Raw genomic sequence first — 27,200 nt, forward strand, 5'->3', positions numbered from 1 at the left:
TTAGAAAGAGAAAGAGAGATTCATTGTGCACGCACAAGGAAACAAATGACAGGAGGGGGAGGGAAGGAGAATGAGTATATGTATTTGCAGTGCGGAATCAAACAGGTGCGATCATACTAGCAATAATACACCAGTTCCCATCAGAACTCCTCAATTAAGCATGCTTGGGCGAGAGTAGTACTAGGATGGGTGACCTCCTGTGAAGTTCTTGTGTTGCACCCATTTTTTTGCAGATGGGTCGTTCAATGTTACGAGCGACTAGAACTATTGTCTGCTGGTTTATTCGCAAATGTGAGTCACGACGCCGGAGCATTTAACTTGATATTAGAACGAGAAGGAGATGTGCAGTGTGCACACACAAGAAATGACGGGAGGGGGCAGGGAAGGAGAAGAAGTGTCTATATTTGCAGCGCGGAATGAAACAGGTGTCATTATACCATCACCAATTCACTGGATCCCATTAGAACTCCGCAGTTAAATGTGCTTGGGCGAGTGTAGTACTAGGAGTGATGACCTCCTGGGAAGTCCTCATGTTGCACCCATTTTTTGGAGATGGGTCGTTCGACGTTTTGCGCGACTGGAACTATGGTGCGCTGGTTTATTCGCAAATATGAGTCACGGCACTGGGTTATTTTACTTGATATTAGAATGAGCAAGAGAGGTGCAGTCTGCATACACGAGGAAACAAATAACGGGCGGGGGGAGGGAAGGAGAAAGAGTGTATGTATTTATATCGCGGAATGAAACAGGTGCGATCATACCAGTAATAATGTACCATATTCAATCAGAACTCTGCAGTTAAGTGTGCTTGGGCGAGACTAGTACTAGGATTGGTGACCTCCTGGGAAGTACTCGTGTTGCACCAATTTTTTTACAGATGGGTCGTTCGACCTTACGCACGACTGGAACTATAGTCTGCTGATTTATTCGCAAATGTGAGTCACAGCACTGGGGTATTTTTCTTAATATTAGAACGAGAAGGAGAGGTGCAGTGTGCACGCACAAAGAAACAAATGACGGAAGAGGGGGAGAGAAGGAGAAGGAGTGTATGTATTTATAGCACATAATAAAATAGGTGCGATCATAGCAGCATTAATGCACCAGATCTCATTAGAACTCTTCAGTTAAGTGTGCTTGGGCTAGAGTAGTACTAGCATGGGTGACTTCTTGGGAAGTACTCGTGTTGCACCCCTTTTTTTGCAAATGGGTCGTTCGACGTTACGCGCGACTTGAACTATGGTCTGCTAGTTTATTCCCAAATGTGAGTCAAGGCGCTGAGGCCTTTTACTTGATATTAGAACGAGAAGAAAAGGTGCAGTGTGCAGGCACAAGGAAACAAATGACGGGAGGCGGGAGGGAAGGAGAAGGAGTGTATGTATTTGCAGCGCGGAATGAAATAGGTGTGATCATACCAGCACTAATGCACCAGATCCCATTAGAACTACACATTAAAGCGTGCTTGGGCAAGAGTAGTACTAGGATGGGTGACCTCCTCGGAAGTACTCGTGTTGCACCTATTTTTTTAAAGATTGGTCGCTCGACGTTACGCGCGACTGAAACTATGGTCCGCTGGTTTATTCACAAATGTGAGTTATGGCACCTGGGCATTTTACTTGATATTAGAAGGAGGAGGAGAGGTGCAGTGTGCATGCACAAGAAAACAAATGACGGGAAGGGGGAGGGAAGGAGAAGGAGTGTGTGTATTTGCATCGCAGAATGAAATAGGTGTCATTATACCATCACTAATTCACCAGATCCCATCAGAACTTCGTAGTTAAATGTGTTTGGGCGAGTCTAGTACTAGGCGTGTTGACCTCCTGGGAAGTCCTCGTGTTGCACCTATTTTTTCAGATGGGGCTTTCGACGTTAGGCGCGACTGGAACTATAGTCTGCTGATTTATTCGCAAATGTGAGTCAAGGCGTCGGGGTATTTTACTTGATATTAGAAAGAGAAGCAGAGGTGCAATGTGCACCCACAAGGAAACAAATGACGGGAGGGGGGAGGGAAGGAGAAGGAGTGTATGTATTTGCAGTGCGGAATAAAACAGGTCCAATCATGGTAGCACTAATTAACCGGATCCCATCTGAACTCCACAGTTAAGTGTGCTTGGGCGAGAGTAGTATTAGGATGGGTGACCTCTCGGGAAGTACTCGTGTTGCACTTATTTTTTTGCAGATGGGTTGTTCGACGTTACGTGCAACTTGAACTATGATCTGCTGGTTTATTCGCAAATGTGAGTCACGGCAGTGAAGTATTTTACTCGATATTAGAACGAGAATGAGAGGTGCAGTGTGGACGCACAAAGAAACAAATGATGGGAGGGGGAAGGAATGAGAATGAGTGTATGTATTTGCAGCGCAGAATGAAACATGTGCGATCATACCAGCACTAATGCACCGGATCCCATCAGAACTCCGCATTTAAGTTTGCTTGGGCGAGAGTAGTACTAGGATGGGTGACCTCTTCGAAAGTACTCATGTTGCAACCACTTTTTTGAAGATGGGTCGCTCGATGTTATGCGCGACTAGAACTATGGTCCGCTGGTTTATTCACAAATTTGAGTCACAGCGCCGAGGCATTTTACTTGATATTAGAAGGAGAAAAAGAGGTGCAGTGTGCACGCATAAGGAAATAAATGACGGGAGGGGGGAGGGAAGGAGAAGGAGTGTATGTATTTGCAACGTAGAATGAAACAGGTGCCATTATACCATCACTAATTCACCAGATCCCATCAGAATTCCGCAGTTAAATGTGCTTGGGCGAGTGTAGTACAAGGAGTGGTGACCTCCTAAGAAGTTCTTGTGTTGCATCTATTTGTTTAAGATGGGGCGTTCGAAGTTACGCGCGAATGGAACTATGTTTCGCTGGTTTATTCGCAAATTTGAGTTAAGGTACCAGGATATTTTACTTGATATTAAAACGAGAAGGAGAGGAGCTGTGTGCACGCACAAAGAAACAAATGACGAGAGGGGGAAGGGAAGGAGAAGGAGTATGTATATTTGAATCGCAGAATGAAACAGGTGCGATCATACGAGCACTAATGCATCAGATTCCATCAGAACTCCGCAGTTAAGTTTGCTTGGGCGAGAGTAGTGCTAGGATGGGTGACCTACTGGGAAGTCCTCGTGTTGTACCCATTTTTTTGAAGATGGGTCGCTTGACATTACGCGCGAGTGGGACTATGGTTCACTGGTTTATTCTCAAATGTGAGTCACAGCGCCGAGGCATTTTACTTGATATTAGAACTAGAAGAAGAGGTGCAGTGCGCACGCACAAGGAAACAAATGACGGGAAAGGGAGGGAAGGATAAGAAGTGTATATATTTGCAGCACAGAATGAATCAGGTGCGATCATACCAGCACTAATGCACTGGATCCCATCAGAACTCCGCAGTTAAATGTGCTTGGGTGAGAGTAGTACTAAGATGGGTGACCTCCTAGGAAGTACTCGTGTTGCACCCATTTTTTTACAGCTGGGTCGTTCGACGTTACGCGCAACTGGAATTATAGTCCGCTGGTTTATTCACAAATGTGAGTCACGGTGCCACGACATTTTACTTGATATTAGATCGAGAAAGAGAGGTGCAGTGTGCAAGCACAAGGAAACAAATGATGGGAGAGGGGAGGGAATGAGAAGGAGTGTGTGCATTTACAGCGCGTAATCAAACAGGTGCGATCATACCAGCACTAATACACCGGATCCCATCAGAACTCCGCAGTTAAATGTGCTTGGGTGAGGTAGTATTAAGATGGGTGACCTCCTTGGAAGTACTCGTGTTGCACCCATTTTTTTGCAGATGGGCCGTTCGACGTTACCCGTTACTGGAATTATAGTCCGCTCGTTTATTCGTAAATATGAGTCATGGCGCCAGGGCATTTTAATTGATATTAGAACGAGAAAGAGAGGTGCAGTGTGCACGCACAATGAAACAAAAGACGGGAGGCAGGAGGGAATGAGAAGGAGTGTATGTATTTGCAACGCGGAATGAAACAGGTGCGATCATACCAACACTAATGCACCGGATCTCATCAAAACTCCGCATTTAAATGTGCTTGGGCGAGAGTAGTACTAGGATTGGTGACCTCCTCGAAAGTACTCGTGTTGAACCCATTTTTTTACAGATGGGTCACTCAAGGTTATGCGCGACTGGAACTATAGTCTACTTGTTTATTCGCAAATGTGAGTCACGGCGTCGAGGCATTTTACTTGATATTAGAAAAAGAAGAAGAGGTGCAGTGTGCACGCAGAAGGAAACAAATGATGGAAGGGGGGAGGGAAGGAGAGGAAGTGTGCGTACTTGCAGCACAGAATGAAACAGGTGCTATTATACCATCACTAATTCACCGGATCCTATCATATCTCCGCAGTTAAATGTGTTTTGGTGAGTGTAGTACTAGGAGTGGCGACCTCCTGGGAAGTCCTCGTGTTGCACCTATTTTTTTTAGATGGCGCGTTTGATGTTACACGCGACTGGAATTATGTTTCACTAGTTTATTCGTAAATGTGAGTCAAGACGCAGATGTATTTTACTTGATATTAGAACGAGAAGCAGAGATGCACTGTCCACGCACAAGAATACAAATGACGGGAGGTGGGAGGGAAGGAGAAGGAGTGTATGTATTTGCAACACATAATGAAATAGGTGTGATCATACAAGCACTGTTGCATCGGATCCCATCAAAACTCTATAGGTAAGTGTGCTTAGATGAGAGTAGTACTAGGATGGGTGACCTACTAGGAAGTTCTCTTGTTGCACCCATTTTTTTACAGATGGGTCGTACGACATTACGCGTGACTGGAACTATGCTTCGCTGGTTTATTCACAAATGTAAGTCATGGTGCCGGGGCATTTTACTTGATATTAGAACGAGAAAGAGAGGTGCAGTGTGCACGCACAAGGAAACAAATGACGGGAGGGGGGAGGGAATGAGAAGGAGTGTATTTATTTCTAGCGCGGAAGGAAATAAGTGCGATCACACGAACACTAATGCACCGGATCCCATCAGAACTCCGTAGTTAATTGTGCTTGGGTGAAAGTAGTACTAGGATGGGAAACCTCTTGGGAAGTACTCGTATTGCACCCATTTTTTTACAGATGGATTGTTCGATGTTACGCATGACTGGAACTATGACCCGCTGGTTTATTCGCAAATGTGAGTCATGGCGCTGGGACATTTTACTTAATATTAGAAAGAGAAGGAGAGGTGCAGTGTGCACGCGCACAAGGAAACAAATGACGGAAGGGGGGAGAGAAAGAGAAGGAGTGTGTGTATTTGCAGCGCAAAATCAAATAGGTGCGATCATACTAAAACTAATGCACAGGATACCATCAGAACTCCGCAGTTAAATATGCTTGGGTGAGAGTAGTACTAAGATGGGTGACCTCCTTGGAAGTACTCGTGTTACACCCACTTTTTTGCAGATGGGTCGTTCGACGTTACGCGTGATCGGAACTATGGTCCTCTAGTTTATTCGCAAATGTGAGTCACGGCACCGCGACATTTTACTTGATATTAGAACGAGAAGGAGAGGTGCAGTGTGCACACACAAGGAAACAAATGACGGGAGGGGGGAGGGAAGGAGAAGGAGTGTATGCATTTCCAACGCAGAATGAAACAGGTGCCTTTATACCATCATTATTTCACCGGATCTCTCTAAACTCCGCAGTTAAATGTGCTTGGGCGAGTGTAATACCTGAAGTGGTGACCTCCTAGGAAGTCCTTGTGTTGTACCTATTTTTTTCAGATGGGGTGTTCGACGTTACGCGCGACTGAAACTATGGTCCGCCAGTTTATTCGTAAATGTGAATCACGGCGCCGAGTCATTTTAGTTGATATTAGAACGAGAAGTAGAGGTGCAGTGTGCACGCACAAGGAAACAAATGACGTGAGGGGGGAGGGAAAGAGAATGAGTGTATGTATTTGTAACGCAGAATAAAACTGGTGCGATCATACCAGCACTAGTGCATCGGATTCCATCAGAACTCCGTAGTTAAGTGTTCTTGGGCGAGAGTAGTACTAGGATAGGTGACCTCCTTGGAAGTCCTCGTGTTTCACCCGTCTATTTCTTAATATTTTTCGTGCATCCATTTATAATCTATCATGTGATAAGAGTGTCATTACAAGTATCGTAAATAATAGAACAAGCAAAACAGCGGTTGCAGCGGGCGGTCCGTTTATTTGGGCGTGAGTCGAGTCAACGGGGCATTTTGCTTGATATTACAACTAGAAGTAGAGGTGCGGTGTCCACACAGAGCGAAACAACTGATGGGAGGGGGGATGGAAAGAGAAGGGGTATATGTATTTGAAGTGAGGAATAGGACGGATGGGATCATACTATAACTAATGCATCGTATCCCATCATAATCTGCAGTTAAGTGTGTTTGGGCGAGAGTAGTACTAGGATGAGCGACCTCCTGGGAAGTTCTTGTGTTGCACCCGTCTTTTCGCGAACAGGGCATCAAATGTTACGCGCGACCGGAGCCATAGTCCACTGGTTCATTTGTCGGCGTGAGTCGTCGCACCAGGGCATTTTGCTTACTTCTTTTTGTGCACTCATTTATAGTCCACCACGTGATAAGAGAGTCATTACAAGCATGTTACTTTGTAGAACAATGAAAAAAAAAGTGTGGCGGGTGGTCCTTTAATTTGGGCATAAGTTGAGGCACTGGGGTATTTTGCTTGATATTAGAACTAGAAACAGAGATGCAGTGTGTGCGCACAGCGAAAAAAATGACAGAAGAGGGGAGGAAAGGAGAAGGGGTATATGTATTTGCAATGCGGAATGGAAGGGGTGCGATCAAACCAACACTAATACACCGGAGCCCATCGAACTATACAATTAAGCATGCTTGGGTGAGAGTAGTACTAGGATCGGTAACCTCCTGATAAGTTCTCGTGTTGCACTGTCTTTTTGCAAACAGAGCGTAAAATGATGCATGTGAGCGTAGCCACAATCCGCTGGCGTGAGTCGCCTCGCCAAAAAAGTTTGCTTACTATTTTTTCGTGCATTCATTTATGGTCTACCACGTGATAAGATTATCATTACGAGCATTTTACATAGTAGAATAAAGAAAAATGAGGTACGGTGGGCGGTCTGTTCTTCTGGCGTGAGTCGAGGTGTCGAGGCATTTCACTTGATATTAGAACTATAAACAGAGGTGCGGTGTGCGCGCACACGAAAAAAATGACTGGTGGGGGGAGGGAATGAGAAGGGGTATATGTATTTACAGCGCGGAATGGAAGGGGTGCAATCATACTAGCATTAATACACCGGATCCCATCGAACTCCGTAGTTAAGCGTGCTTGGGCGAGAGTAGTACTAGGATGGGTGACCACTTGGGAAGTTCTCTTGTTGCACCCGTCTTTTTGAAAACAGGGCATCAAACGTTACGCGCGATCGGAGCCACATTCCGCCGGCATGAGTAGCGACGTTGAAACATTTTGCTTAATATTTTACGTGCACTTATTTGTAGTCCACCACGTGATAAGAGTCTCATTACGAGAGTCTTACATAATAGATCAACGAAAAAAGAGGTGCAAGGGGCCTCCGTTCTTCTGGGCGTGAGTCGAAGCAACATGACATTTCACTCTATATTAGAATTAGAAGCAGATATGCAGTATGCCTGCACAGCGAAATAAATGATGGGAGGGGGGAGAGAAGGAGAAAGGCTATATGTATTTGCAATGGGGAATGGGACAGTTGCGATCATACAAACACTAATGTATAAGATCCTATCAGAACTCTGTAGTCAAGCGTGCTTGGGCGAGATTAGTTCTAAGATGGGTGACCTCCTGAAAAGTCCTCGTGTTGAACCCGTCTTTTTGTAGACGGGGTGTTAATAAATGTTAATTGCGATCGGAGCCACAGTCTGCCGGTGTGAGTCGCGGGGCTTGAAAATTTTGCTTAATATTTTTCGTGCATTCATTTATAGTCCACCACATGATAAGAGTGTCATTACGAGTATCTTACATAGTATAACAATGAAAAAATGAGGTACGGCGGGCGATCCATTCATTTGGGCATGAGTCGAGTTGCCGGGATATTTCGCTTGATATTAAAACTAGAAACAGAGGTGTGCTGTGTGCGCACAACGAAATAAATGACGGGAGGGGGGAGGGAAGGAGAAGGGGTATATGTACTTGCAACGTGGAATTGAAGGGGTGCGATCATACCTGCACTAATGCACTGGATCCCATCGAATTTCGTAGTTAAGTGTGTTTGGGCGAAAGTAGTACTAGGATGGGTGACCACCTGGAAAGTTCTCATATTCCACTCGTTTTTTTGCTAACGGGACGTTAAACATTATGCACGATCAAAGCCATTGTCCCTCGGAGTGGGTTGCAACGCCAAGACATTTTTCTTAATATTTTTCTTGCATTCATTTATAGTTCGGCACGTGATAAGAGTGTCATTACGAGCATCTTGCATAGTAGAATAACGAAAAACGAGGTACAGGGCTTAGTCCGTTCATCTGGGCGTGAGTCGAGGCGCCAGAGCATTTTGCTCTATATTAAAACTATAAGCAGAGGTGTTGTGTTAGCGCATAGTGAAACAAATAACAGGGGGGAGGGAGGGAGAAGAGGTATATGTATTTGTAGCACACAATAGAAGAGGTTCGATCATACTAACACTAATGAACTGGATCCCATCGTACTCCGTAGTTGAGTGTGCTTTGGCGAGAGTAGTACTAGGATGGGTGATCTTTTGGGAAGTCCTTGTGTTGCACCCATCTTTTTACGAATGGGGTGTTAAATGTTATGCGCAATACGAGCCATAATCCGCCGGCATGAGTCGTGGCACTAGAATATTTTGCTTAATATTTTTTGTGCATTCATTTGTAGTCCACCACATGATAAGAGTGTCATTACGAGCATCTTACATAGTAGAACAATAAAAAACGAGGTACGACAGGCGGTTTGTTTATCTAGGTGTGAGTTGAGGTGCCCAGACATTTTGTTTGATATTAGAACTAGAAAAAGAGGTGTAGTGTACATGCACAGCGAAACAAATGACGGGAGGTGGGAGGAAAAGAGAAGGGGTATATGTATTTGCAGCACGAAATGGAAGGGGTGCGATCAAAAAAACACTAATGCATCGGATCCTGTCGAACTCTGCAGTTAAGCATGCTCTAGTGAAAGCAGTATTAGGATGGGTGACCTCCTACGAAGTCCTTGTGTTCCACCCGTCTTTTTATGGACAAGGCATTAAATGTTACACGTGACCAGAGCGATAGTCTATCAGTGTGAGTCTTGGCATTGGGACATTTTGCTTAATATTTTTCATGCATTCATTTATAGTTCATCACGAGATAAGAATGTCATTACGATTATCTTACATAGTAGAACAATAAAAATAGAGTTGTGACGGGCGGTCTGTTTATCTGGGCATGAGTCGAGATGCCTTGGCATTTCGCTTGATATTAGAACTAGAAACAGAGGTGCGGTGTGTACGCACAACAAAATAAATGATGAGAGGGGAGAGGGAAGGAGAAGTGGTACATGTATTTGCAGCGTGGAATGGAAGGGGTGCAATTATACCAGCACTAATGCATCGGATACCATCGAACTTCGTAGTTAATCGTGCTTAGAAGAGAGTAGTACTAGGATGGGTGATCTCCTAGGAAGTTCTCATATTGCACCCTTTTCTTTGCAGATTGGGCGTTAAATGTTTCGCAGGACTAGAGCGACAGTCGCTGGTTAATTCAAAAAACGTGAGTCACGGCGCCGAAGCATTTTGCTTAATATTATTCGTGCATTCAATTATAGCCCACCACATGATAAGATTATTATTACGAGCATCTTACATAGTAGAACAACAAAAAAGGAGGTGCGGCGGGTGTTCTGTTCATATAGACATGAGTCGAGGCACTGGAGCATTTCGCTCAATATTAGAACTAGAAGAAGAGGTGCGTTGCGCGCACAGCAAAATAAATGACGAGATGGGAGAGGGAAGGAGAAGGGATATATGTCTTTGCAACATAAATTAGAAGGGGTGCGATCATACGAGCATTAGTTCACGGGATCCATCAAAACTCTGTAGTTAAGCGTGCTTGGGTGAGAGTAGTTCTACGATGGGTGACCTCTTGGGAAGCACTCGTGATGCACGTTTTTTTTAAAGATGGGGCATTAAATGTTACGTGGGACTGGAGCGACGGTCCCCCTGTTCATTCGCAAACGTGAGTCACAGTGCCGGGGCATTTTGCTTAATACTTTTCGTGCATTCAATTAAAGCCCATCACGGTTCATTCACAAAGGTGAGTCACGGTGCCGGGACATTTTGCTTAATATTTTTCATACATTCAATTAAAGCTCATAACGTGTTGAGAGTGTCATTACGAGCATCTTACATAGTAGAACAATGAAAAAGGAGGTGCGGTGGGTGTTTCATATAGACATGAGTCGAGGCGTCGGGGCATTTCGCTCGATATTAGAACTAGAAGCAGAGGTGAGTTGCGCCCACAGCGAAATAAATGATGGGAAGGGAGAGGGAAGGGGAAGGGGTATATGTATTTACGGCGCAAACCAAAACGATTGCGATCATACCAGCACTAGTTCACCAGATCCCATCAGAACTCCGCAGTCAAGCGTTTTTGGGCGAGAGTAGTACTAGGATGGGTGACCTCCTGGGAAGTCCTTGTGTTGCACCCATCTTTTTTTTAATATTTTTCGTGCATCCATTTATAGTCCACCACGTGATAAGAGTGTCATTACGAGCATCGTATATAATAGAACAAGCAAAACAGAGGTGCAGCGGGCTGTCCGTTCATTTGGGCGTGAGTCGAGGCAACGGGGCATTTTGTTTGATATTACAACTAGAAGTAGAGGTGCAGTGTCCACACGGAGCGAAACAAATGATGGGAGGGGGGAGGGAAAGAGAAGGGGTATATGTATTTGAAGTGAGGAATATGATGGGTGGGATCATACTAGCACTAATGCATCATATCCCATCATAATCTACAGTTAAGGGTGTTTGGGCGAGAGTAGTACTAGGATGAGTGACCCCCTAGGAAGTGCTTGTGTTGTACCCGTCTTTTTGCGGACAGGGCATCAAACGTTACGCGCGACCGGAGCGATAGTTTGCTGGTTCATTTGCCGGCGTGAGTCACCGCACCGGGGCATTTTTCTTACTTTCTTTTGTGCACTCATTTATAGTCCACCACGTGATAAGAGAGTCATTATGAGCATCTTACATAGTAGAAAAATGAAAAAAAAGGTGTGGCAGGTGGTCCTTTAATCTGGGCATAATTCGAGGCACTAGGGCATTTTGCTTGATATTAGAACTAGAAACAAAGATGCAGTGTGCGTGCACAGCGAAAAAAAAAAGACGGGAAAGGGAAGGAAAGGAGAAGGGGTATATGTATTTGCAATGCGGAATGTAAGGGGTTCGATCATACCAGCGCTAATGCATCGGATTCCATCGAACTATGCAGTTAAGCATGCTTGGGCAAGACTAGTACTATGATTAGTAAGCTCGTGAGATTTCTTTGTGTTGCACTGTCTTTTTGCAAACGGGGCATAAAACGATACATGTGATCAGAGCCACAATCTGCTGGCGTGAGTTGCGTTGCGAGAAAATTTTTCTTACTATTTTTTCGTGCATTCATTTATAGCCTACCACGTGATATAAGAGTGTCATTACGAGCATCTTACTTAGTAGAATAAAGAAAAATGAGGTACGGCGGGCGGTCCTTTCTTCTGGCGTGAGTTGAGGTGTCGGGACATTTAGCTTGATATTTGAACTATAAATAGAGGAGCGGTGTGTGCGCACAATGAAAAGAATGACGGGTGGGGGGAGGGAAGGAGAAGGGGTATATGTATTTGCAGCGCAGAATGGAAGAGCTGCAATCATACTAGCATTAATACACCATATCCCATCGAACTCCGTAGTTAAGTGTGCTTGGGCGAGAGTAATACTAGGATGGGTGACCTCCTAGAAAGTTCTCTTGTTTCACCCGTCTTTTTGCAGACGGGGCGTCATACGTTACGCGCAATTGGAGCCACAGTCCGCCAGCATGAGTAGCGACATTGAAACATTTTGCTTAATATTTTACGTGCATTCATTTGTATTCCACCACGTGATAAGAGTCTCATTACGATAGTCTTACATAGTAGAACAACAAAAAAAAAGGCGCAGCGAGCCTCCGTTCTTCTGGGCGTGAGTCGAAGCTACATGACATTTCGCTCTATATTAGAACTAGAAGCAGAGATGCGGTATGCCCACACAACGAAATAAATGATGGGAGGGGGGAGGGAAGGATAAGGGCTATATGTATTTGCAGTGGGGATTAGGACAGTTGCGATCATACAAACACTAATGCACAGGATCCCATCAAAACTCTGTAGTCAAGCGTGCTTGGGCGAGATTAATTATAGGATGGGTGACCTCCTGGAAAGTCCTCGTATTGAACCCGTCTTTTTGTAGACGAGGTGTTAAACGTTAAGTGCGATCGGAGCCATAGTCTGCCGGTGTGAGTCGCGGGGCCTAAAAATTTTACTTAATATTTTTCGTGCATTCATTTATAGTGCACCATGTGATAAGAGTGTCATTACGAGTATCTTAAATAGTATAATAATAAAAAATGAGGTACTGGGGGCGATCCATTCATCTGGGCGTGAGTCGAGGTGTCGGGGTATTTTGCTTGATATTAGAATTAGAAACAAAGGTGTGGTGTGTGCGCAGAACAAAACAAATGACGGGAGGGGGGAAGGAAGGAGAAGGTGTATATGTACTTGCAGCGTGGAATGGAAGGGGTGCAATCATACCTGCACTAATGCACTGGATCCCATCGAATTTCATAGTTAAGTGTGCTTGGGTAGAAGTAGTACTAAGATGGGTGACCTCCTGGAAAGTTCTCATTTTCCACTTGTTTTTTTGCTGACAGGATGTTAAATATTATGCGCGATCAAAGCCATTGTCCCTCGGAGTGAGTCGCAACGCCAAGACATTTTTCTTAATATTTTTCGTGTATTCATTTATAGTTTGCCAAGTGATAAGAGTGTCATTATACGTATCTTACATAGTAGAATAACAAAAAATGAGGTGCAAGGGGTAGTCCGTTCATCTGGTCGTGAGTCAAGGCGCTGGAGCATTTTGCTCTATATTAGAACTATAAGCAGAGGTGCGGTGTTCACGCAAAGAGAAACAAATAACAAGGGGGGACGGAGGGAGAAGGGGTATATGTATTTGTAGCGCAAAATAGAAGAGGTGCAATCATACTAGCACTAATGCACCGGATCCCATCGAACTCCGTAGTTGAGCGTGCTTTGGCAAGAGTAGTACTAGGATGGGTGATCTTTTGGGAAGTTCTCGTGTTGTGCCCGTCTTTTTACGGATGGGGTGTTAAACGTTATGCGCAATAAGAGCCATAGTCTGCCAGCTTGAGTCGTGGCGGTAGAATATTTTGCTTAATATTTTTTCGTGCATTCATTTATAGTCCACCACATGATAAGAGTGTCATTACGAACATCTTACATAGTAGAACATTGAAAAACGAGGTACGATAGGCGGTCCGTTTATCTAGGCGTAAGTCTAGGTGCCCGGAAATTTCACTTGATATTAGAACTAGAAACAGATGTGTAGTGTGCATGAGGGGAGGGGGGAGGGAAGGAGAAGGGGTATAGGTATTTGCAGCACGAAATGGAAAGGGTGCGATCATACCAACACTAATGCAGGTATGCCCGCACAACGAAATAAATGATGGGAGGGGGGAGGGAAGGATAAGGGCTATATGTATTTGCAGTGGGGATTAGGACAGTTGTGATCATACAAACACTAATGCACAGGATCCCATCAAAATTCTGTAGTCAAGCGTGCTTGGGCGAGATTAGTTCTAGGATGGGTGACCTCCTGGAAAGTCCTCGTATTGAACCCGTCTTTTTGTAGACGGGGTGTTAAATGTTAAGTGCGATCGGAGCCATAGTCTGCCGGTGTGAGTCGCGGGGCCTAAAAATTTTACTTAATATTTTTCGTGCATTCATTTATAGTGCATCATGTGATAAGAGTGTCATTACGAGTATCTTAAATAGTATAATAATAAAAAATGAGGTACTGGGGGCGATCCATTCATCTGGGCGTGAGTCGAGGTGTCGGGGTATTTTGCTTGATATTAGAATTACAAACAATGGTGTGGTGTGTGCACAGAACAAAACAAATGACGGGAGGGGGGAAGGAAGGAGAAGGGGTATATGTACTTGCAGCGTGGAATGGAAGGGGTGCAATCATACCTGCACTTATGCACTGGATCCCATCGAATTTCATAGTTAAGTGTGCTTGGGTAGAAGTAGTACTAAGATGGGTGACCTCCTGGAAAGTTCTCATTTTCCACTTGTTTTTTTGCTGACAGGATGTTAAATATTATGCGCGATCAAAGACATTGTCCCTCGGAGTGAGTCGCAACGCCAAGACATTTTTCTTAATATTTTTCGTGTATTCATTTATAGTTTGCCAAGTGATAAGAGTGTCATTATACGTATCTTACATAGTAGAATAACAAAAAATGAGGTGCAAGGGGTAGTCCGTTCATCTGGTCGTGAGTCAAGGCGCTGGAGCATTTTGCTCTATATTAGAACTATAAGCAGAGGTGCGGTGTTCACGCAAAGAGAAACAAATAACAAGGGGGGACGGAGGGAGAAGGGGTATATGTATTTGTAGCGCAAAATAGAAGAGGTGCAATCATACTAGCACTAATGCATCGGATCCCATCGAACTCCGTAGTTGAGCGTGCTTTGGCAAGAGTAGTACTAGGATGGGTGATCTTTTGGGAAGTTCTCGTGTTGTGCCCGTCTTTTTACGGATGGGGTGTTAAACGTTATGCGCAATAAGAGCCATAGTCTGCCAGCTTGAGTCGTGGCGGCAGAATATTTTGCTTAATATTTTTTCGTGCATTCATTTATAGTCCACCACATGATAAGAGTGTCATTACGAACATCTTACATAGTAGAACATTGAAAAACGAGGTACGATAGGCGGTCCGTTTATCTAGGCGTGAGTCTAGGTGCCCGGAAATTTCACTTGATATTAGAACTAGAAACAGATGTGTAGTGTGCATGAGGGGAGGGGGGAGGGAAGGAGAAGGGGTATAGGTATTTGCAGCACGAAATGGAAAGGGTGCGATCATACCAACACTAATGCATCGGATCCTGTCGAACTCTGCAGTTAAGTGTGTTTTGGTGAAAGCAGTATTAGGATGGGTGACCTCCTGTAAAGTCCTCGTGTTCCACCCATCTTTTTATGGACGAGGCGTTAAATATTACGCGTGACCGGAGCGACTGTCCACCAGTGTGAGTCTTGGCATTGGGACATTTTGCTTAATATTTTTCATGCATTCATTTATAGTCCATCACGAGATAAGAATGTCATTACAATAATCTTACATAGTAGAACAATGAAAATAGAGTTATGGCAGGCGGTCTATTCATCTGGGCATGAATCGAGATGCCTTGGCATTTCGCTGGATATTAGAACTAGAAACAGAGATGCGATATGCGCGCACAACAAAATAAATGATGAGAGGGGACAGGGAAGGAGAAGTGGTATATGTATTTGAAGTGCGAAATGGAAGGGGTGCGATCATACTATCACTAATGCATCGGATCCCATTGAACTTCGTAGTTAATCATGCTTGGGCGAGAGTAGTACTAGGATGGGTAATCTCCTAGGAAGTTCTCATGTTGCACCATTCTTTTTGCAGATGGGGCGTTAAATGTTACGCGGGACTAGAGCGACAGTCGCCGGTTAATTCGCAAACGTGAGTCACGGTGCTGAAGTATTTTGCTTAATATTATTCGTGCAATCAATTATAGCCCACCACGTGATAAGATTATTATTACGAGCATATTACATAGTAGAACAACAAAAAAGGAGGTGCGGCGGGTGTTCCATTCATATAGACATGAGTCGAGGCACCGGGGTATTTCGCTCGATATTAGAACTAACGAAATAAATGATGGGAAGGGAGAGGGAAGGAGAAGGGATATATGTCTTTGCGGCGCAAATTAAAAGGGGTGCGATCATACCAGCACTAGTTCACGGGATCCATCAGAACTCTATAGTTAAGTGTCCTTAGGCGAGAGTAGTTCTACTATGGGTGACCTCTTAGAAAGTACTCGTGTTGCACCCTTTTTCTTGCAGACGGGTCGTTAAATGTTATGCAGGACTGGAGCGACGGTCCACCTGTTCATTTGCAAACGTGAGTCACGGTGCTGGGGCATTTTGCTTAATACTTTTCGTGCATTCAATTAAAGCCCATCACGTGATGAGAGTGTCATTGCGAGCATCTTAAATAGTGGAACAACGAAAAATGAGGTGCGGTGGGTGATCTGTTTATATGGGCATGAGTCGAGGTGCCAGGGCATTTCACTCGATATTAGAACTAGAAGCAGAGGTGAGTTGCGCACACAGTGAAACAAATGACGGGAAGGGAGAGGGAAGGAGAAGTGGTATATGTCTTTGCGGCGCAAATTAGAAGGGCTGCGATCATACCAACACTAGTTCACCAGATCCCATCAGAACTCCGCAGTCAAGCGTGCTTGGGCGAGAGTAGTAGTAGGATGGGTGACCTCTGGGGAAGTACTCGTGTTGCACCATTTTTTTTGTAGACGGGGCATTAAATGTTATGCGGGACCAGAGCGACAGTCCGACGATTCATTCACAAACGTGAGTCATGGCGCCGGGACATTTTGCTTAATATTTTTCGTGCATTCAATTAAAGCCCATCATGTATTGAGAGTGTCATTGCGAGTATCTTACATAGTAGAACAATGAAAAATGAGGTGCGACGGTGTTTCATATAGACATGAGTCGAGACACCGGGGCATTTCGCTCGAAATTAGAACTAGAAGCAGAGGTGAGTTGTGCCCACAGCGAAATAAATGATGGGAAGGGAGAGGGAAGGAGATGGGTGACCTCTGGGGAAGTGCTTGTGTTGCACCATTCTTTTTGTAGACGAGGCATTAAATGTTATGCGGGACCAGAGCGACGGTCCGACAATTCATTCACAAACGTGAGTCACGGCGCCGGGACATTTTGCTTAATATTTTTCGTGCATTTAATTAAAGCCCATCACGTGTTGAGAGTGTCATTGCGAGCATCTTACATAGTAGAACAATGAAAAAGGAGGTGCGGCGGGTGTTTCATATAGACATGAGTCGAGACGCTGAGGCCTTTCGCTCAAAATTAGAACTAGAAGCAGAGGTGAGTTGCGCCCACAGCGAAATAAATGATGGGAAGGGAGAGGGAAGGGGAAGGGGTATATGTATTTACGGTGCAAACCAAAACGATTGCGATCATACCAGGACAAGTTCACCGGATCCCATCAGAACTCCGCAGTCAAGCGTTCTTGGGCAAGAGTAGTACTAGGATGTGTGACCTTCTGGGAAGTGCTCATGTTGTACCCTTTTTTCTACAGATGGGGCGTTAAGTGTTACGCGGGACTGGAGCGATGGTCCGCCGGGGTATGTTGCTTAATATTTTTTGCACATTCCATTAAAACCAATCACGTGATAAGAGTGTCATTGCGAGCACCTTACATAATATAACAATAAAAAACAAGGTGCGGTGGGCGATCCGTTCATATGGGCATGAGTCGAGGTGCCGGGGCATTTCACTTAATATTAGAACTAGAAGAAGAGGTGAGGTGCGCGCACAACGAATCAAATGACGGGAGGGGAGAGGGAAGAAGAAGGGACATATGTATTTTCGGCGCAAACAAGAAAGGGTGCGATCATACCAGCACTAGTTCACCGGATCCAATCAGAAATCTGCAGTTATGCATGCTTGGATGAGAGCAGTACTAGGATGAGTTACCTCTTGGGAAGTTCTCGGCTCTCGTGTTGCATCCTTCTTTTTTCAAATTGGGCGTTAAACGTTACGCGGGACCGGAGCGATGGTCCACCGATTCATTCGCAAACGTGAATAACGGTGCCGAGACATTTTGTTTAATATTTTTTGTGCATTCAATTAAATCCCATCGCGTGATAAGAGTGTCTGCGAGCATATTACATAGTAGAACAACAAAAAACGAGGTATAGCGCTATCCGTTCATATGGGCATGAGTGGAGGCGCAGGGGTATTTCGCTTGATATTAGAATTAGATGTAGAGGTGAGGTGCGCGCACAGCGAAACAAATGACGGGAGGGGAGAGGGAAGGAGAAGGGGTATATGTACTTGCGGCGCAAACTAGAACGGGTGCGATCATACTAGCACTAGTTCACCGTATCCCATCTAAACTCTGTAGTTAAGCGTGCTTGGGTGAGAGTAGTACTAGGATGGCTGATCTCCTGGGAAGTTCTTGTGTTGCACCATTCTTTTTACAAACGGGGCGTTAAACATTCAACTGGACCGGAGTGATGGTCCGCTGGTTCATTTGCAAACGTGAGACATGGCACAGGAGCATTTTTCTTAATATTTTTCCAGCATTCAATTAAAGCCCATCACGTGATGAGAGTGTCATTATAAGCATCTTAAATAATATAACAACAAAAAACGAGAGGCGACAGGCGATCCATTCATATGGGCATGAGTCGAGATGGCTATGGTTCGCTGGTTAATTCGCAAATGTGAGTCACGGCGTCGGGGCATTTTACTTGAAAATAAAACGAGAAGGAGAGTTGCAGTGTGCACACACAAGGAAACAAATGACGGGAGGGGGGAGGGAAGGAGAAGGAGTGTATGTATTTAGAGCACAGAATGAAACAGGTGCCATTATACCATCATTAATTCATCGGATCCCACCACAACTCTGTAGTTAAATGTGCTTGGGCGAGTGTAGTACTAGAAGTGGTGACCTCTTGGAAAGTCCTTGTGTTGCACCTATTTTTTTCAGATGGGTCGTTTGATGTTATGCGCGGTTGGAACTATGGTCCGCTGGTTTATTTGCAAATATGAGTCACGGCACCAAAACATTTTACTTGATATTAGAACGAGAATGAGAGGTGCAGTGTGCACGTACAAGGAAACAAATGACGGGAAGAGGGAAGGGAGGAGAAGGAGTGTATGTATTTGCAGCGCGAAATGAAATAGGTGCGATCATACAAGCACTAATGCACCGAATCCCATCAGAACTCTGCAGTTAAGTGTGCTTGGGTAAGAGTAGTACTAGGATGGGTAACCTCCTGAGAAGTCCTCGTGTTGCACCCATTTTTTTGCAGATGGGTCATTCGACGTTACGCACAACTGGAACTAAGGTCCGCTGGTTTATTCACAAATGTGAGTCTCGGCACCGAGGGATTTTACTTGATATTAGAACAAGAAACAGAGGTGCAGTGTGCACGCACAATGAAACAAATGACAGGAGGGGGGAGGGAAGGAGAAGGAGTGTATGTATTTGCTGCATGAAATTAAACAGGGGCTATCATACCAGCACAAATACACCGGATCCCATCAGAACTTCGCAGCTAAGTGTGCTTGGACGAGAGTAATACTAGGATGGGTGATCTCTTGGGAAGTCCTCGTGTGCACCCATTTTTTTGCAAAAGGGTCCTTCCATGTTACATGCAACTGGAACTATGGTCCGCTGGTTTATTCGCAAATGTGAGTCATGACGCCGGGGCATTTTACTTGATATTATAATGAGAAGGAGAGGTGCAGTGTGAATGCACAAGGAAACAAATTTCAGGAGGGGGAGGGAAGGAGGAGGAGTGTATGTATTTGCAGCACGGAATGAAACAGGTGTCATCATACTAGGACTAATACACCGGATCCCATCAAAACATCGCAGTTAAGTGTGTTTGGGTGAGAGTAGTACCAGGATGGGTGACCTCCTGGGAAGTACTCGTGTTGCACCCGTTTTTTTGCAAATAGGTCGTTCGACGTTACGTGCGACTGGAACTATGGTCCGCTGGTATATTCACAAATGTGAGTCACGGGACCGAGGCATTTTACTTGATATTAGAACGAGAAGGAAATGTGCAGTGTTCACGCGCAAGGAAATAAATGACGGGAAGGGGGAGGGAAGGAGGAGTGTATGTATTTATAGCGCGGAATGAAACAGTAGCCATTATACCATCACTAATTCACCGGATCCCATCAGAACTCCGCAGTTAAATGTGTTTGGACGAGTGTAGTACTAGAAGTGGTGACCTCCTTAGAAGTCCTCGTATTGCACCCATTATTTTTCAGATGGGTCGTTCGACGTTACACGCGACTGAAACTATTGTCCGTTGTTTTATTCACAAATTTGAGTCACGGCGCCGGGACATTTTACCTCACTTCTACTTCTAGTTCTAATATTAAGCGAAATGTCCCGGTGTCTCAAATCCTGCCCATATGAACGGATCGCCCGCCACACTTCTGTTTTTGTTGTTCTACTATGTAAGATACTCGTAATAACACTCTTATCATGTTATGGAATTTAATAGAATGCACGAAAAATATTAAGCAAAATGTCTCGGCATCGTGACTAATGTTGGCGAATGAACAGGCAGATCATCGCTCAGGTCCCGCGTAACATTTAATGCCCCGTCTGCAAAAAGAAGGGTGCAACATGCAGACTTCCAAAGAGGTCACCCATCCTAGTACTACTCTCGCCCAAAAATGCTTAACTACAGAGTTCTGATGGGATCCAGTGAATTAGTGCTGGTGTTGTCGCACTCGTTCCATTTCGCACTGCAAATAGATATACCCCTTCTCCTTCCCTCCCCCCTCCCGTCATTTGTTTTGTTGTGCGCGTACCTCACCTCTGCTTCTAGTTCTAATATCAAGCGAAATGCCCCAACGCCTCGACTTATGACCACATGAACGGATCAAATGCCACACCTCATTTTTCGTTGTTATACTATCAAAGATACTCGTAATTACACTCTTATAACGTTATAGACTTTAATTAAATGCACAAAAAATATTAAGCAAAATGCCCCGGCGCCATGACTCACGTTTTCGAATGACCCAGCAGACCGTCGCTCCGATCCTGCATAATGTTTAATGCCTTGTCTCTAAAAAGAATGGTGTAACATAAGGACTTCCCAGCAGGTCATCAATCCTAGTACTACTCTCGCACGAGCACGCTTAACTGCGGAGTTCCGATGGGATCCAGTAAACTAGTGCTGATATGATCGCACCCGTTCTAGTTTGTGCTGCAAATACATATGCCCTTTCTCCTTCCCTTCCCCTCCCGTCATTTGTTTCGCTGTGCGTGCACCTCACCTCTGCATCAAATTCTAATATCAAGTGAAATTCCCCGACGCCTCGACTCATGCCCATATGAACGGATTGTGCCGTACCTCATTTTTTGTTGTTCAACTATTTAAGATGCTCGCAAGGACACTCTTATCTGGTGATGGGCTTTAATTGAATACGCAAAAAATATTAAGCAAAATGCCATGCCGTCGTGACTCACGTTTGCAAATGAACCGGCAGACCGTCGCTCCGGTCCTAAAAAACATTTAACACCCCGTCTTCAAAAAGAAGGGTGCAACACGAAAACTTCTAAGGAGGTCACCTATCCTAGTACTACTCTCGCCCAAGCATGCTTAACTGCGAAGTTATGATGGGATCCGATGAACTAAGGGTACAACACGAGGACTTCCTAAGAGGTCACCCATCCTAGTACTACTCTCGCCGAAGCACGCTGAACTGCGTAGTTATGATGGGATCTAGTGAACTAGTGCTGGTATGATCGCACATGTTTTGGTTTGTACCACAAATACATCTACCTCTTCTCCGTCCCTCTCCCCTCCCATCATTTGTTTCGTTGTGCGCGCACCTCACCTCTGCTTCTAGTTCTAATATCAAGAGAAATGCCTTGGTGCCTCAACTAATGCCCATATGAACTGAATGCCCGCCGCACCTAGTTTTTCGTTATTCTACTATTTAAGATACTCGCAATGACACTCTTATCACGTGATGGGCTTGAATTGAATGTGGAAAAAATATTAAGCAAAAATGCCCAGGTGTCGTGACTCATATTTACGAATGAACCGGCGGATCGTCGCTTCGGTCCTGTGTAACGTTTAACGCCCCGTCTGCAAAAAGAATGGTGCAACACGAGGACTTCTAAAGAGGTCACCAATCCTAGTACTACCCTCGCCCAAAAATACTTAACTGCGGAGTTCTGATGGGATCCGGTGAATTAGTGCTGGTATGATCGCATCTGTTCCATTTCGCACAACAAATACATATACCCCTTTTCCTTCCCTCTCCCCTCCAATCATTTTTTTCACTGTACGCGAACCCCACACCTTTGCTTCTAATTCTAATATCAAGCGAAATGTCCCAGCGGCTCGACTCATGCCCAGATGAACGGACCCCCTGCCACACCTTGTTTTTTGTTGTTCTACTATGTAACATTCTCATAATGAGACTCCTATAATATGGTGGACTATAAATGAATGCATGAAAAATATTAAGCAAAATGCCCTGGCGCCGCGAGTCATGTTTGCGAATGAACCTATGGATCGTTGTTCCCATCGGGTGTAACGTTTATTGCCTCGTGTACAAAAAAATAGTTGCAACAAGAGGACTTTCTAAGAGGTCAACCATCTTAGTACTACTCTCACCAAAGGACACTTAACTACAGAGTTCTTATGGGATTTGGTGCATTAGTGCTGGTCTGATCACACCCGTCCCAATCCGCGCAACAAATGCATGTGCCCCTTCTCCTTCCCTCCCCCCTTCCGTCATTTGTTTCGCTGTACACACACACCTCACATCTGCTTCTAGTTCTAACATCAAGCGAGTTGCCCCGGTGCCTCGACTCATGCCTATATGAATGGATCGGCCACCGCACCTCTGTTTTTATTGTTCTACTATTTAAGGTACTCATAATGACACTCTTATCACGTGATGGGCTTTAATTGAATGTGCAAAAAATATTAAACAAAATACTCTGGCACCGTGACTCACATTTGCGAATGAACCAACCAACCATTGCTCTAGTTCTGCGTAACTTTTAACGTTGTCTGCAAAAAGAAGGGTATAACACGAGGACTTCCCAGGACGTCACCCATCCTAGACTACTCTTGCCCAAGCACACTTAACTATGGAGTTCTGATGGGATCCGGTGAATTATTGCTGGTATGATCGATACAGTTCTAGTTTGCATCGTAAATACATGTACCCCTTCTTCTTCCCTCTCCCCTCCTACCATTTGCTTCGCTGTGCGCGCACACCTCACCTCTACTTCAAGTTCTAATATCAAGTGAAATACTCAGGCGCGTCGACTCATGCCCATTTGAGCGGATCGCCCGCCGCACCTCTGTTTTCATTATTTTACTATGTAAGATACTCATAATAGTACTCGTGTCTGTGATGGGCTTTAATTGAATACACGAGAAATATTAAGTAAAATGTCCTGGCGCCGTGACTCATGTTTCCGAATAAATCGGCAGATCGTCGCTCCGGTCTCGCGTAACGTTTAATGCCCTGTCTATAAAAAGAAGGGTGCAACATGAGGACTTCCCAAGAGGTCACCTATCCTAGTACTACTCTTGCCCAAAAATGCTTAATTGCGGAGTTCTGATGGAATCTGGTGAATTAGTGCTAGTATGATCGCACCCGTTCCATTTCGCTCTGCAAATACATATACCCCTTCTCTTTTCCTCCACCCTCTCGTCATTTTTTTCACTGTGCGCGCACCCTGCACCTCTGCTTATAATTCTAATATTAAGCGAAATACACCAGCGGCTTGACTCACGCCCATATGAAATGACCGTCCGCCACACCTCATTTTTCATTGTTCTACAATGTAAGATGCTCGTAATGAGACTCTTATAACGTGGTGGACTTTAAATGAATGCACAAAAACTATTAACCAAAATGCCCTGACACCGCGACTCACATTTACGAATGAACCGATGGCTGTCGTGCGTAATGTTTATTGCCTCGTGTGCAAAGAAATAGGTGCAACACGAGGACTTTCCAAGAGTTCAACCATCTTAGAACTACTCTCACCAAAGGACATTTAACTACAGAGTTCCTACAGGATTCGGTGTATTAGTGTTGTTCCCTCCCCCCTCCCGTTATTTGTTTCCTTGTGCGTGCACACTAAATCTCTACTTCTCATTTTAATATCAAATAAAATGCCCCGACAGCTTGATTCACATTTGCGAATAAACCAGCGGACCATAGTTCCAGTGCGCGTAATGTCGAACGCCCCATCTGCAAAAAAATAAGTGCAACACGAAAACTTCCCAGGAGGTCACCCATCGAAGTACTACTGTCGCCCAAGCACACTTAACTACAGAGTTCTAATGGGATCTGGTGCATTAGTGCTGGTATGATCGAACCCGTTTCATTCCGCGCTGCAAATACATACACTCATCCTTCCTTCCTGCCTCCCGTCATTTGTTTCCTTGTACGTGCACACTGCACCTCTAATTATTGTTCTAATATCAAGTAAAATGCCCTAGTGCCTTGACTCACATTTGTAAATAAACCAGCGGACCATAATTCCACTCGCACGTAATGTCGAACACCCCATCTACAAAAAAATGAGTACAACACGCGGACTTCTCAGGAGGTCACCCATTCTAGTACTACTCTCGCCCAAGAACACTTAACTGTGGAGTTCTGATTTGATCTGGTGCATTAGTGCTGGTATGATCGCATCCATTTTATTCCGCGCTGCAAATAGATACACTCCTCCTTCCCTCCCACCTCCTGTCATTTGTTTCCTTGTGCATGTACACTGCACCTTTGCTTTTTGTTCTAATATCAAGTAAAATGCCCTAGAGCCTTAGCTCACATTTGCGAATAAACCAGTGGATCATAGTTCCAGTCGCGCGTAACATCAAACGCCCCATCTGCAAAATAATGGATACAACACGAGGACTTCCCAAGAGGTCACCCATCCTAGTACTCATCTCTCCCAAGCATACTTAATTACGGAGTTATGATGGAATCAAGTATATTAATGCTGGTATGATCGTACCTGTTTCATTATACGCTGCAAATACTTACACTTCTTCTCTTTCCCCCCTTCCCGTAATTTGTTTCCTTGTGCGTGCACATTAGATCTCTGCTTCTCGTTCTAATATCAAGTAAAATGCTCTGGCACATTGTCTCACATTTGTGAATAAACCAGCAGACAATAGTTCCAATTGCGCGTAACATCGAATGCCCCATCTGCAAAAAACTGGGTGCAACACGAGGACTTCTCAGGAGGTCACCCATCTTAAGCACACTTAATTGTGGAATTCTAATGGAATCCGGTGCATTAGTGCTGGTATGATCACAATAGTTTCATTTAGCACTGCAAATACATATAATCCTTCTCCTTACCCCCCTCTCGTCATTTGTTTCCTTGTGCTTCATTGTTTTACTATGTAAGATACTCGTAATAACACTCTTATCACGTGATGAGCTTTAATTGAATGCACGAAAAATATTAAGAAAAATGCCCCGACACTGTGACTGACGTTTGCAAATAAACCGGTAGATCGTCGTTCTGGTCCCGCGTAACGTTTAGCGTCTTGTCTACAAAAAGAAGGGTGCACACGATAATTTCCTAGGACGTCATCCATCCTAGTACTACTCTCGCCCAAAAACACTTAACTGCAGAGTTCTTGTGGGATCCAATGAATTAGTGCTGGTATGATCACACCCATTCCATTTCGTGCTGCAAATACATATGCCCCTTCTCCTTCCCTCCCCCTTATCGTCATTTTTTTCGCTGTACGTGCACTCCACACCTGTTCTTCTAATTCTAATATCAAGTGAAATGTCGCGGCGGCTTGACTCACGCTCAGATTAATGGTCTGCCCATTGCACCTCATTTTTCGTTGTTCTACTATGTAAGATGCTCATAATGAGACTCTTATAATGTGGTGAACTATAAATGAATGCACGAAAATTATTTAAGCAAAATTTCTTGATGCCGCGACTCATGTTTGCGAATGAATTGATGGATCGTGGTTCTGGTCGCACATAATGTTTATTGCCATGTGTGCAAGAAAACAGGTGCAACACGAGGACTTTCCAAGAGGTCAATCATCTTAGTACTACTCTTACCAAGGGACAGTTAACTACAGAGTTCTTATGGGATTCGGTGCATTAGTGCCTGTCTGATCGCACCCGTCCCATTTCGCGTTATAAATAAATGTGCCCCTTCTCCTTCCCTCCCCCTCCCGCTATTTGTTTCACTATACGCACACACCTCACCTATGCTTCTAGTTCTAATATCAAGCAAAATGCTCCGGCGCCTCGACTCATGCCCATATGAATGGATCGCCAGCTGCACCTCTGTTTTCGTTGTTCTGCTATGTAATATACTCGTAATAGAACTCTTATAATGTTATGAGCTTTAATAGAATGAACAAAAAATATTAAGTAAAATGCTCTGACGCCGTGACTCACGTTTGCGACTGAACTGGAAAATTATCGCTCCGATCCTACGTAACGTTTAACGCCCCGTCTGGAAAAAGAAGGGTGCAACACAAGGATTTCCAAAGAGGTTAGCCATCCTAGTACTACTCTCACCCAAAAATGCTTAACTGCGGAGTTCTGATGGGATCCAGTGAATTAGTGCTGGTATGATCGTATTTGTTCCATTTTGCGCTGCAAATACATATACCCGTTCTCCTCCCCTCCCCCCTCCCGTCACTTTTTTGGCTGTGCGTGAACCCTGCCCCTCTGCTTCTAATTCTAATATCAAGCGAAATGGCCCGACGGCTTGACTCACGCCCAGAAGAATGGACCGCTCGTCGCACCTCATTTTTTGTTGTTATACTATTTAAGATGCTCGTAATGAGACTCTTATAACATGGTGGACTATAATTGAATGCACGAAAAATATTAACAAAAATGCCCTAACGCTGTGACTCGCGTTTATGAATGAACCGACGAACCTTAGTTCTGGTCGTGCGTAACATTTATTTCCTTGTGTGCAAAAAAACAAGTGCAACACGAAGACTTTCCAAGAGGTCAACCATCTTAGTACTACTCTCACTAAAGGACACTTAACTGGAAAGTTCTTATGGGATTCGGTGCATTAGTGCTGGTCTGATCCCACCTGTCCCATTTCACACTACAAATGCATATGCCCCTTCTCCTTCCCTCCCCCCTCCCATCATTTGTTCCACTTTATGCGCACACCTCACCTCTGCTTCTAGTTCTAATATCAAATGAAATGCCCATTCTAGTACTACTTTCGCTCAAGCACACTTAACTGCAGAGTTCTAATTGGATCCAGTGCATTAGTGATGGTATGATCGCACCCCTTTAATTTTGCGCTGCGAATAGATACACTCCTTCTCCTCCCCCCCCC

At 44.6% G+C, this 27,200-nt stretch overlaps 24 pseudogenes; 19 read left to right on the forward strand and 5 right to left on the reverse strand.

Moving 5' to 3' along the window:
- Positions 1-103: 103 nt before the first annotated feature.
- LOC148267098 (5S ribosomal RNA) lies at positions 104-222 on the forward strand (annotated as a pseudogene).
- An 851-nt stretch (positions 223-1,073) lies between these two features.
- LOC148267099 (5S ribosomal RNA) lies at positions 1,074-1,192 on the forward strand (annotated as a pseudogene).
- Positions 1,193-1,398: 206 nt separating this feature from the next.
- Positions 1,399-1,517, forward strand: LOC148267100 (5S ribosomal RNA; annotated as a pseudogene).
- A 529-nt stretch (positions 1,518-2,046) lies between these two features.
- Positions 2,047-2,165, forward strand: LOC148267101 (5S ribosomal RNA; annotated as a pseudogene).
- A 205-nt stretch (positions 2,166-2,370) lies between these two features.
- LOC148267102 (5S ribosomal RNA) lies at positions 2,371-2,489 on the forward strand (annotated as a pseudogene).
- Positions 2,490-3,019: 530 nt separating this feature from the next.
- On the forward strand, positions 3,020-3,138 carry LOC148267103 (5S ribosomal RNA; annotated as a pseudogene).
- Positions 3,139-3,343: 205 nt separating this feature from the next.
- Positions 3,344-3,462, forward strand: LOC148267104 (5S ribosomal RNA; annotated as a pseudogene).
- Positions 3,463-3,668: 206 nt separating this feature from the next.
- LOC148267105 (5S ribosomal RNA) lies at positions 3,669-3,786 on the forward strand (annotated as a pseudogene).
- A 1,180-nt stretch (positions 3,787-4,966) lies between these two features.
- Positions 4,967-5,085, forward strand: LOC148267106 (5S ribosomal RNA; annotated as a pseudogene).
- Positions 5,086-5,941: 856 nt separating this feature from the next.
- LOC148267107 (5S ribosomal RNA) lies at positions 5,942-6,060 on the forward strand (annotated as a pseudogene).
- A 1,185-nt stretch (positions 6,061-7,245) lies between these two features.
- LOC148267108 (5S ribosomal RNA) lies at positions 7,246-7,363 on the forward strand (annotated as a pseudogene).
- Positions 7,364-10,531: 3,168 nt separating this feature from the next.
- LOC148267109 (5S ribosomal RNA) lies at positions 10,532-10,650 on the forward strand (annotated as a pseudogene).
- Positions 10,651-13,205: 2,555 nt separating this feature from the next.
- Positions 13,206-13,323, forward strand: LOC148267110 (5S ribosomal RNA; annotated as a pseudogene).
- Positions 13,324-14,666: 1,343 nt separating this feature from the next.
- Positions 14,667-14,784, forward strand: LOC148267111 (5S ribosomal RNA; annotated as a pseudogene).
- Positions 14,785-16,469: 1,685 nt separating this feature from the next.
- LOC148267112 (5S ribosomal RNA) lies at positions 16,470-16,588 on the forward strand (annotated as a pseudogene).
- A 690-nt stretch (positions 16,589-17,278) lies between these two features.
- Positions 17,279-17,397, forward strand: LOC148267113 (5S ribosomal RNA; annotated as a pseudogene).
- A 788-nt stretch (positions 17,398-18,185) lies between these two features.
- Positions 18,186-18,304, forward strand: LOC148267114 (5S ribosomal RNA; annotated as a pseudogene).
- A 715-nt stretch (positions 18,305-19,019) lies between these two features.
- On the forward strand, positions 19,020-19,138 carry LOC148267115 (5S ribosomal RNA; annotated as a pseudogene).
- A 206-nt stretch (positions 19,139-19,344) lies between these two features.
- On the forward strand, positions 19,345-19,462 carry LOC148267116 (5S ribosomal RNA; annotated as a pseudogene).
- Positions 19,463-20,473: 1,011 nt separating this feature from the next.
- On the reverse strand, positions 20,474-20,592 carry LOC148267117 (5S ribosomal RNA; annotated as a pseudogene).
- A 1,379-nt stretch (positions 20,593-21,971) lies between these two features.
- LOC148267118 (5S ribosomal RNA) lies at positions 21,972-22,090 on the reverse strand (annotated as a pseudogene).
- Positions 22,091-24,105: 2,015 nt separating this feature from the next.
- LOC148267119 (5S ribosomal RNA) lies at positions 24,106-24,224 on the reverse strand (annotated as a pseudogene).
- Positions 24,225-24,427: 203 nt separating this feature from the next.
- On the reverse strand, positions 24,428-24,546 carry LOC148267120 (5S ribosomal RNA; annotated as a pseudogene).
- A 203-nt stretch (positions 24,547-24,749) lies between these two features.
- Positions 24,750-24,868, reverse strand: LOC148267121 (5S ribosomal RNA; annotated as a pseudogene).
- Positions 24,869-27,200: the final 2,332 nt, after the last annotated feature.

This window comes from Carica papaya, chromosome 3 (genome assembly GCF_054855325.1).
Source record: "Carica papaya isolate Zhongbai chromosome 3, ASM5485532v1, whole genome shotgun sequence".
NCBI lineage: Eukaryota > Viridiplantae > Streptophyta > Magnoliopsida > Brassicales > Caricaceae > Carica > Carica papaya.